This window comes from Anabrus simplex, chromosome 10, assembly GCF_040414725.1.
Source record: "Anabrus simplex isolate iqAnaSimp1 chromosome 10, ASM4041472v1, whole genome shotgun sequence".
Taxonomy (NCBI): Eukaryota; Metazoa; Arthropoda; class Insecta; order Orthoptera; family Tettigoniidae; genus Anabrus; species Anabrus simplex.
This window is the reverse complement of record NC_090274.1, coordinates 35,798,227-35,807,595: the sequence shown is the minus strand read 5'-3', so window position 1 is coordinate 35,807,595 and position 9,369 is coordinate 35,798,227. Positions and strand designations below refer to the sequence as shown.

The 9,369-nt window shown below is 40.2% G+C and overlaps 1 protein-coding gene across 6 annotated transcripts in view; it reads left to right on the top strand.

The window, feature by feature from the left end:
* The first annotated feature begins 2,156 nt into the window (after positions 1-2,156).
* LOC136881925 (F-box/LRR-repeat protein 20) overlaps positions 2,157-9,369 on the top strand; it is a 30,375-nt gene continuing 23,162 nt past the window's right edge. For 2 of the 6 annotated variants that reach the window (XR_010861046.2, XM_067154373.2), the window contains exon 1: positions 3,380-3,498. The gene's annotated coding sequence lies outside the window, so the exon portion shown is untranslated. Of the gene's footprint in view, positions 2,313-3,042; positions 3,102-3,379; positions 3,605-9,369 lie in introns of those variants that run through there. The other 4 variants (XM_067154375.2, XM_067154377.2, XM_067154374.2 and 1 more) reach the window with 4 other exon arrangements.

The window sequence follows — 9,369 nt, the reverse complement described above, 5'->3', positions numbered from 1 at the left end:
GTGGATAGTAGGTAGACTATAGCTCCATAAACCAAAAGATCATGTTTCATTTTAATTTATCTTTGAATCCTACAAACTCCCTCCTTATCATAAGAGTTTCCTTTCATCATGTGGTTCCTGTGTATGGTTTTCTTTCTTACATTGTATTTATATTTTATTTCCTGCATAAGTGGCATATCTTGATACTATTGACTGTTACGGTTGGCTTAAGTAGTGTTAAAGAGGACTGATGTACGAGGGGATGTTAGTGTCTATTTCTGTCATAGGTCTTAATCTGAGATAGGGATTGCCAATCCCACTCACCTTCTGGTCACTTCCTTCCTCCCTTTGTGAGTTAGCTTCCATTTTCCTCAGCAGAAACAAACAAAAGCAGCACAGGCAAGGCCAGTCACTCCCATCCTTCATGGCTTTGTGAATTAGTAAAAGTAAAATATAACTCCATAAATCAAATAATTATAATAAGCAGCACAAGCTGGTAAGCTTCTTTTCTCCAGCAACAAATTATTAATAATAATAATAATAAAGCACAGGCCAACCTCCAGGTGTATTGTTGTTCAGAATGCAGTATTTCAGAAAAAGGTAACAAAGAAGGAAGGAAAGAAAGAAAAGGAAATGAAAGAAAAAATATGAGGAAAAAAAGAACAAAAATATATTTAATATAATATTTAAGAGTGGGGGGGGGGGGGGGGGCGGCGAGAACCTGGGGACCCTCCGCGCGCTAAACGATTTAAATCGCCCGCCCGGTAATTTTAGTTCAGCCCTGTGCTCACTAGAGGAGCTATTGTGCAATTCCTGGCGATCTTTGCGCAGCCGTTGCGTACAGAAGTGAAAAATAACGTTGAGAGTCATCTCTTACTCATTCTCTTTGGTCCAGACCGTAGGTTGGTCACCCTGGTGTTGCACGATGGCAAATACAGTAGAGACAATACACGACACTTACGGATTTCGCCTTCCTAAAATGGGAGACAATTCGACGGTGGCGCTCCTAGTGACTTGACCTGAACAAATCGCGCTAAATTCAAATATCAATGGAAATGTATATACAGAAATGGATAAATAAATTACGTCTAGAAAGACAGTGGTATTGAGATATTAACTTCGAAGTCGCTAAAGCAATTCTGGATAAATGAATGAAAAATTATTTAAAAGGTTATTATTCACAGACTGAAATTAGACATATAAACAAGGTGTGAAATGGCTTGATCTTTCATTTATGCATTACTTTTTTAGCTTTAGCATACCTGCCTGAAATCTTACGGTTGGATTTGTCTTTTTTCCTCATTTAAAAACAATGTATCATCACATTAAAACATTTGTCAATAAAAATATCGGCACATTCCTTACACATATGATGCAATGAATTAACATTTAATAGCTGGACAATTTTCCTCTTAACATGAAGCCTACTAACAGAAAGAAAATCTATAAAATCCCGGCTTTAATCTGAGAAGAGGGATAAAAGAAAGAAAAGTTTGAAAATGTTGTCGATAGTGATGCTTTGAGGAATATTTACGTACAATTAGAGTAAAAATGTAACATACCCTTGGCTGTATAGTGGAGGATTTTTAAAGTCGCTGGCCTGGAAATGATCTGAACAGATCTTATAATTCTTATACAAGCGTAACGTCCCTTCTTTCTTGTACACTTTATCCAAATCGCTTCTGTGACATTTCAAAACCCACAGATCACACCTACAACACATCGGTATTGAAGGTTAACTGCTGCACTATACAATAAAATATGCATATTATATTTTAAGCCCGTTAAAACATGGGTCGAGCAGGTCAGAAGATTATGAAGTACTATAAAAATCTCTGTCACTGGGAGAATATATATGCAAACACAATATTACTTACATGTTCTTGTCACGAGGGAACCTGAAGAACGACCGCGCATTTTTCTCTACTTCGTAATTACTGCAGCCAAAGACAGCACATACCTTTCCCCTCATGTTGAGAGGAGATATCAAGGAATGACACACGCTACTATTTAATTATGTCAACTCACTGAAAACGCATAAATAACACCAAAAACTTCACACAAAAATACACGTGCTCTTATGACAGAATCAGTACCGTTCAGGTCTATCCGCTAGAGTGAGCTCCAATAGCTGTCCCTCGATATCTCGCTCAGTGTCGTGTATTGTCTCTACTGTATTTGACGATGGCCTGATTTCTAGCGCTAGCGTTCGTGTCGGTGATGTATGTACTAGATTATAGACATCTGCGATTCTATACAATATCTATCGAGTAAACTGAAGATACATAATCATGGGGACAAACATGCTTCGTTAGATAAAAATAAAAGATAAGGTGAATTGAAGTAGTCTTTTTTTTATTCTTCTGCTATCCCTGTCATTACTCCTAAAATTATGATAAACACTACGAAATAAATTCAGAATCCATTAAACCTCTAGCATGGGAAAGATATAGTTCAGTATACAGAGTTATACTCAATTTTTAGAAGATTCTCCGAAGGCGGGGAATCTGTATAGAAAGAAATGTGAAATACCCTCGCAGGTTATTGTGTATTGAATGTGCCCCGCCTCATACTAAATCCACGACGAAACGACTACCCGCTGTTACGGTATGTTAAGTCATGTCGTGGTTTGCCATAACATATGTACAGATGCGAACCCCTTGGTATTTCGAAAGATGGAACGCCCCACTGAATTATCCTTACCCCCTTCCAGTTTCCACGACAGGTTGTTATTCAACGCGAATAACCACAACGAATGTTTGAACTGGTCGGGACGAGGAAGATTGATGTTTACAAGACACAAGTGACAAGACAGTCGATAAAATGTCTTCACTGTCAGCTCTCTAATATAAATGCTCGCAGCATATGAAATTTTACCAGTACCTATGTTTATTGACATACGTCCAGGTATAATGCTGGATAAATAAAACTTAAAGCGGAAGATGTCACTGTAATCTAGAATAATCAGCTAGCTGAACCTATTAAAAATGTTTATAACATAAACTGTATTGCATATCACGGAGCTAGAAAACAAGCTGCGGATACAGCCATTATGAGGTGTTGTGTCGTTACAACCACAACGTCTTCGTATTTCTCCGACAGATGAAGATGGGAGTGTTCTCGTAAGGAAGTCTATTTTCTGTTTTCATTCTACTCACAACATAACCTAATTCATGTTACTGTGTACAATGACCCTGAAGATTATGTAACTCGTATATAAGTTACGTTAACAACTACAATAAAATGTGTCGTGCTTACAACGTTGTTAATAATCACTGTTTGCTAATTCGCGAAATGAACAGGAGGATAGTAGGAATAAAATTATGTGACGTTAGATCAATAGAACGTAGAAACCAGAGAATAAAATCAGTGAGTGACATTGTCACTCGCGTTTTAATAAACCGGCTGTGGGTCAGATCCTGGACAAAACTTGTGGGATTCTTGAAATGGAAAACGACGTCCCTGTTGTTCGGATTCCACGTACACTCGGAGGTCCTGTGTTAATCATCACGAAATCACGTAGGAACTTTAACCTTGCTTTTAAAATAAAATAAAATTCCAGGAATAATAATATATTTTTCTACATTTCTGGTTCTGTTTAGAGGAAATTATTAATATTGCTGTTGTAAGTATGGTTAGGTTACCGTACTGGATAATTTAAGTAACCAACAACAGGATCTATATAAACCTATAGTTCAATTTTACGGATTAGTTCTATGAGGGAAAAATACCATAGCATAGGATTTCTGGTGAAAAACGAATTGATCGTATTTAGGTTAGGTTTCAGGAAGGATATCCAGAAATCATTAATGAACAAGTGTATATGTGAGGATTTATAGATGCCAGAAGTATTTAGTCAGCAGTATATTAAAAAATAGTTAGACATTAGGATAATGCCTCGGTAGAGCAGGTGACTGACTACTAGCAAAGTACTGAAATTTACCTATCACAATAAAGATATTTACTAAGTGAAACAAAAGTTGAGAGCAGGTGGAGTTGATAAGATTTCTGGAGATTTTCTAAAGGCAAAGTGTTAGAAGTGCTTAGTTCATTACCGTACAGTTTGCATGAAGGAGCGATACCAAATGAATGGAGAGTTGCTATAGTAGCCCTAGTCTACAAAAGAAAGAGTGATCAACGTTAAGGAAATAATTGCAGGGCCTTCAGCTTGACATATGTTGCATGTAAGCTATGGAAACGCATTATTTCTCTTTATATTAGATATGCTTGTGAATTTACCAATTGGTTGATAGAAGGCAGTTTGCATTTAGGGAAGGTTATTCCAGTAAGGCTCAACTCACAGGATTTCAGCAAGATATAGCAGTAACTTTAGATTAGACGGTCAAAGACTGGAAAACAGGTTGTAGGTTTTCATTCATTTTTCATTTAGATTAAGGAGGTCAAATCCACTATATCACTATTGACCAATCCAAGGCTTTTGATAGGGCAAATCATGGAATATTACTTATAAAAATGAGGGCTATTGTACTAGACAAAAGAGTGATTGAATGGCTGATTAAAGTTCTAGAAAACAACTCATAGAATTAGAGTAGGTGAAGCATTATCTGATCCTGTAATGATTAAAACGAATACTGTCTATATAGATCGATTGTGTGCAGCCTGTGCAAAGGCCTGGTACAGGTCCTATTTCATGCCCATGGGCAACCTGGGTTGGGAAAGTGTGAAATCCAGTGTCGGCACATAGCCTACTCATATCAAATTATACTAACGGGTCTGTTCAAGGCTTTAATGCAACCAGTAGTGATGATTGGGAATTAGAAATGGGGCGGGCCAAAAAATGTACAGAAAGCAAAAAGTACCCTAGTTTGTGGGATATAGCAGGCAGGGGTATATACACTGAATGAGCAAATGTCATGGGATAGCGGAGCACTGATGCCCAGGTGTGTTGTCTGCGCACCACACGCCCCCTGTGCCAGCAGTAGTTGTATAGGAGACCTTGTGAGCAGTGACTGAACATGGAACGTCGTCGTGAGCTGACACAGTTCGACTGGGGTATGGTGGTCGGTGCCAGACGGATGGGAAGTGCGAATTCGGAATTGGTGCGGGAATTCGGCTTCACACGATCAACCATGTCCAGGGTGTATCGTGAATGGTTGAATGCGGGTGTCACCGTCCACAACAGACGAACGACTGGCCGTCCAGCCACCCTCGATGACCGTGACCAGCGACATCTGAGACGGATTGTCAATAGTGACAGACGAGCAACCGTGCAACAAATCACGGCTCAATTCAACACAGGCCGTGCTAGACACGTCTCCCAGTGGACAATCCGTAGAAACATGGGTTCTATGGGGTATGGGAGCCAGCGCCGCACACGGGTGCCACTGTTAACCCAAAGTCATCGGGCACAACAACGCACATTTGTCGCCAGTCACCAGGGATGGACACTGGAACAATGGCGTAATGTCATATGGTCGGACGAATCACGATTTCAACTGCACCATGCCAATGGGAGGCACCGTGTATGGCGCAGACCACATGAAGCAATGGATCCCGCCTGCCTCGAAGGTGTGGTCCAGGGCGCTGGTGTCTCTGTTATGGTCTGGGGTGCATTTTCCTGGTATGGAATGGGCCCTCTAGTTGTTCTGGAAGAGACTTTGAATGGTACGGGGTATGTTGAGCTGCTCGGAGACCATCTCCACCCATTTTTGGCCTTCCAGCGCCCAGACGGTTCTGCGGTGTTTCAAGATGATAACGCGCCGCCACATCGCTCCCACATCGCCCGGGAATGGTTCCAGGAACATGCAGCGGAGGTCTAACGACTGCCATGGACACCCAGGAGCCCCGATATGAACCCTATCGAGCATATCTGGGATGACCTGGAACACAGGCTCCGTGCCATGGATCCTGCACCCACGAACAGACCAGCATTGGCGGCCGCTCTGTAAACGATTTGGTGTCAGCTGCGTCCAGAGGACTACCAGGGACTTGTCGACTCACTTCCACGGCGTTTCACATTAGTTTGCAGGGCCAGAGGAGGCGGCACACGCTATTAGGTGACTATCTCATGACATTTGCTAAGTCAGTGTACATCTAAATTGAAAAAAAAAAAAAAAAACCTACCAAACTGTAAGTTTTTTGATGTTCTCTTAATAAATTTCAACAGAGATGTATAAATTGACAGTTTACCAACTTAAGTGTGGTAATAATAGTTGTTTTTTTTTTTTACACTTTGATTGAATACTGGAGCCTATACAATAAAATTTTCACCAAAGGAACAATATTACACATGCATTACAATTAAATATGAGTATGGCCTGGTTATACAATTAAAAATCATTTAATATTTGACTACACACTAAGAAATTAGCAGACACTAAAGAGACTGCCACACTGACGAATGCGCACGGCAAGCGTGTGAATCATACCTCAGTGTCCATGACCTTGGCAAGAAAAAAAAATAACCCCTGCTACCCTTCCTCATGCAAAGTCACCATCACTTGCCGTTGCGCTATACAAATCAGTTAGTCGCTACGAACAACATTTTGTGCGTATTATCACTAATAATTTTGTTAATAATTAATGAAAATAAAGGAAAGAATTAGGTGATATGACAGCAGGGCTTGAAAAAATTGCTTTTTTAACAATAATTCCATGTTTCAGCCGGCTGAATTGGAATAAAAATGTAGCGTGTTCTCCACAATATCAGGGAGGGCGGGGCACTGACTCCTAATCGCCGCTGCTGAACATCTCCACCTGCAGACAAATCACTATCAGCAGTGTCATGCCTTCATCCATATGAACACTGCAGAGGGATTTGGAATTGAATTCAGGCTTTTAGCATGCAATCTAGGGATCAGAAACTGTAGGCAGCTCACCTATCCTGCTGGTCGAGGTTCTGACTGTGAAAATGTTTCCCACCAATGGGACTCAAATCATGGCATCAAACCATAAAGACTTCATCCCTTAATGATCAGGGTACCGGGTGAGTTTGCCATGCGGTTAGAGACGTGCGGCTGTGAGCTTGCATTCGGGAGATAGTGGGTTCGAATCCCACTGTCGGCAGTCCTGAAGATGGTTTTCCGTGGGTTTCCATTTTCACACCAGGCAAGTGCTGGGGCTGTACCTTAATTAAGGCCACGGCTGCTTCCTTCCAACTCCTAGACCTTTCCTATCCCATCGTTGCAATAAGATATTGGCCATCAGATGGACTTACATGTGTAAAACATTGAAAATACAGGGACATTCTTTTATCTATACAGGGGATTATCGCTCACCCGGTCGCCTGCACTGCGAGCCTATCTCCCGCCAATTTCTTTCCATAATACAGCCAGCACTCACCTGGCACTTAGTCATAGAGTGTTTCTGCACAAGATTTCCTGTACTTTATGAAGGTATTATGTACATACAGACACTCACGTAATGAAAATGGCATTGGAACAACACACTGAGCACTAAAACATGTAAACACTTGACTAAACTGAACCTCATTAACTAGTCATGTTGGTGCATCTGCCTAATCACTACTGTACCAAATCAATTGTGTAAAAGATTTAATTCATTATACATCATCAATCAATCAATCAGTCACTACTGATCTGCATTTAGGGCAGTCGCCCAGGTGGCAGATTCCCTATCTGTTGTTTTCCTAGCCTTGTCTTAAATGATTGCTAAGAAATTGGAAATTTATGGAACATCTCCCTTGGTAACCTATTCCAATCGCTAACTCCCCTTCCTATAAACTAATATTTGCCCCAATTTTTCCTCTTGAATTCCAACTTTATCCTTTTTCATATTGTGATCTTTCCTACATTAAAGACAGCACTCAAACTTATTCGTCTACTGATGTCATTCCACGCCATCTCTCCACTGACAGATAGGAACATACCACTCAGTCGAGCAGCTCGTCTCCTTTCTCCCAAGCCTTCCCAGCCCAAACTTTGCAACATTTTTGTAACACTACTCTTTTGTTGGAAATCACCCAGAACAAATCGAGCTGCTATTCTTTGGATTTTTTCCAGTTCTTGAATCAGGTAATTCAGGTGAGGGTTCCATACACTGGAACCATACTCTAGTTGGGGTCTTACCAGAGACTTACATGCCCCCTCCTTTACATCCTTACTACAACCGCTAAATACCCTCATAACCAGGTGCAGAGATCTGTACCCTTTATTTACAATCACATTTATGTGATTACCCCAATGTAGATCATACACTCAAGTCTGTTTTATTCGTAGCTCTATTCGGTTGATTCACTATCCCACTGTCTGTTGCAGTGTGACCTTCATATTATTGGACACGATTGGTTTTATTCATCCTGGCAGGATAATCACTGACTTACCAGTCTTCAGTTAGGGATGAATTGACAGTGCTTATTTTATAGCTTACTAGATCTGTGGACATAAATAAGAGATCTGGACTGGTGGGTTTTTGCTACAAGAAGGACACATGTGATGCCACACCAAGATAGTGCACCACAATAACTACAGAATTGTTAAATTACAATGTAGACTAGCTGATATTCCCGTGCTTCGCTACAGAATTCTCAGAAAGACTGTCTTTGTGGTTTTCCCAACTGAGGTCAACATAGATCATTACAATGATGTCAGTAGGAATGTAGCGATTAAAAGCTATGATATAATATAAAATACTTGATCAAATGAACAACTGCACATTTTCTCACTTTTAACGAACAGTGCCGATCCAACAGTCCAAAGTTCCAGTGCTGGAATGACCAGGCCACAGACAGCCATGTACACTCCTCTGTCATTATTCCATTAAATGTGCACATTACTCATTCCAATCAGTGCCTCAGAGTAGGGATTGAATAGCTCGAATACTATGATGAACCAGTGTGTTATATACCAGTAGTATCAGAATATTTATGAACCAGAGGAATGTCATGCTAAAGAAGAGAGAGATCTAACTCCCTAGCTACTTCCTGCCAATATTCGGAGATGAGTGGCAACAGAAGGCACAAAGCACATTACAACAAACAATGGTCAATATGATGTTATTGTTGATCATTTTTATGAGCTTTCTATATTGTAGGCCTTCACATTTAGTTTTCTTGCATCTGCATTAAAATCTGTTTACCCATTTTCTCATGACTTGGCGTTGATATGGACTTAGCAACAAAAATTCAAATTCATGAATATCTCTGTTATCATAGCCGGTACAGGAAATATGTATAAGACATAAGTGATCAGAAATTTAATACTATATAACTTTAGTTATGTAGTATTTATCGATAGGACCACCAATAATATAAATATTTGAGAATTACATTTCAGCCCCCCACCCCCTTCCAAACTACCATTTCCCTCAGCGTGAATAAAATATTTATGACCTAGATTGTAGCAACTTATTCCCTGGCTTTACATACCGATTTTCATTCAATTCTCTTCATCCGTTTTCTCGCAATGCGTG